The following is a 2,500-nucleotide window of genomic DNA, read 5'->3' on the forward strand; positions in this document are numbered from 1 at the left end:
ACGAAATAATTCACTCAAGGGAAGAGTCCCCAGTCTTCGCTCCGGAAAGCTCACCTGCGGCCACGGTTCCCAAAGGCCGGTCGTCTCTCTCCCACGCTCGGCGAACATTCCAAACCGCGCGGTCCGGCCTTCACGGCCGCACCTCGCGGACGAACGTTCCGAGCCGCAGGCTCCGGACGAACCACGCCTCCGCACCCGTGCCCTCGTTCGTCGCCACGCCACCGCGACCTCCCACGCCGCACACGCACGTTCCACCCCTCGGCCTTCCTCTCCTCGCCGCCAGCCAAGCCCCGGCGCCCCGTTCTACCCCCCCTCCCCCGGCCGGTTAATGACCTCGACGCCACAGCCGGTCGGAAGGAGCCTCAGCAGCGTTCTTTGGCATCGCTACGCAGAGAAATATTTGCGTCTACGTATTTGCATCCCCTCGATGTCCCACCCCCCACCCCCCCACCCCGAGAAGAGCTTTTCTCCTGGCACGAACGAACGCTTTCCCCTCAAGGGAAGATTCCGCCGCATCCCACGCCATGCCATGCGAGACTCCTGGCTGCCCTGACTCTGTCTCGCACATTGCCTGCCCCTTGTACGAGCAGTGTCGGGACGACAGCTTTGTCGCTTTGCTGGGAAACAAGCCTTCTGTAAGTAAACCTTGCCATTTCGGCTCCCCGACAAAGGCCCCCCCCCCCCCCCAGAGGCAGCCACTCCGGTTGCCAGAGTTTTAGCAAAGACGCTTTTTATAATATGCCGCCAACCTTGTACCTTGTCCGTTCTAGTTCATTTAATAATTTCAAGATCCGGTCGGTCACGTAGCCCCCGTGGCCTATCTTGTTATTTTGTCGAAAATTTCAAAACCTATTTTATATATTGTCTCATAACATACTCTGTGCCAGTAAAAGGTTGCTGACTTGACTGGTCCCGAGCCTTTGCGCATCAACAGGGGGGGACGGAGAGAGAAACAGTTCGCCGGAGAGCTGTAGAATCACAGGGTCGGACGGGGACTCCCAGCCCCCTGCAGGACACAAGTCCGAGCCCAGGTCTGCCGCGTCCCGGCGCGGGCGGGGCGGGGCGGGGAAAGAGGAAGCGGGCCCGGGGCGGGGGGGGGGGGAGGCGGGCCTACGGGAAACCAAACACGGAGGCCAGGTCGACCGACTTCCGGCGGCGCCGGGTCAGGGGTTAGCCCAGGTCTACCGACTCTCGCACGGCGGGAACACGGAACCCGGGCGGACGGAAAGGGGGGAGGGCGAGGGCGAGGGGACTACAGGCCCACCGGGTTCCCTCGCGGCAGCAGAAGGACAAAAGCGCCGGGTCAGCCGACTCGCGGGTGACGGGTACTCCAGGTCTACCGGCTCCCACGCGACAGGAACGCGGAGCCCAGGTCTACCGACGGCCGTCGCCAGGCCGGGACCCTCCGAAAGGCGCTAGCGAGCCGAGACGGGTCCAGGTCTACCGACGCCCCGAAGCGACTCGCGTGCAGCGGCGGCCGGAAAGAGGGCGAGGGGACTCCAGGTCCACCGAGTTCCTGCGCGTGGGCAGAACGACAAAAGCGCCGCGCGGAGGCCGGGTCAACCGGCTCGCGGCGAGAGGCAGTCCAGGTCTACCGGCTCCCACGCGACCGGAACACGGAGCCCAGGTCTACTGACGGCCGTCGCCGGGCCGGGACTCTCCGAAAGACGGGTCCAGGTCTACCGACGCCCCGAAGCGACTCGCGGGTAGCGTCGGACGGAAAGAGGGCGAGGGGACTCCAGGTCCACCGAGCTCCTTCGCGCGGGCCGAACGACAAAAGCGCCGCGCGGAGGCCGGGTCAACCGACTCCCACGCGACCGGAACCCGGAGCCGAGGTCTACCAGCGTCCGTCGCGAGGGCAACGGACTTCCGTCGACACCGCGCCGACGGGTGGTCCAGGTCTACCGACTCCCGCGCGGCGGGAACCCAGCACCCAGGTCTACCAACGGCCGCCCCCCCGCCCCGAGGGGGAATCCTCGAAAGGTCCCGCGAGCCGAGCCGAGGCCAGGTCCACCGACAACCCGAAGCGGCGGCGCGGGGCAAACGGGGAGTCCAGGTCTACCTACTCTCGCAACGGCTCCCCGCAACGGCGGCCGGAAAGAGGGAGGGCGAGGGGTCCACCCAGGTCCACCCAGTTCCCCCGCGGGAGCAGAACGACAAAAGCGCCGCGCGGAGGCCAGGTCGACCGACTTCCGGCGGAAGACCGAGGCCGTCCGTGTCCTCCCCGCCGCGGTCCGCCCGGGCGGGTAGGTCTACCGACTCCCATCCCGAAGAGCGACCTGGGGGAAAATGGGGCGTTCGGGGAGTGCCGCTACGCCGACTCCCGTCCGTGGAAGCCCCGGAGGCCGGCCCGGCCCGGCCTTCCCTTCGCAGTCGGAGCGCCTCCCGGAAGTCCCGGACGGCTCGTGGGCGGCCTACGACGCCGGCCCAGCGCTCCGGGAACACGGCGCGGCTTTCGAGCCGACCGCGGTCTCGAGGCGGACGTCCGCCCGGCCCAGCC

This window comes from Paroedura picta, unplaced genomic scaffold, assembly GCF_049243985.1.
Source record: "Paroedura picta isolate Pp20150507F unplaced genomic scaffold, Ppicta_v3.0 Ppicta_v3_sca27, whole genome shotgun sequence".
In the NCBI taxonomy this organism is placed as follows: Eukaryota; Metazoa; Chordata; class Lepidosauria; order Squamata; family Gekkonidae; genus Paroedura; species Paroedura picta.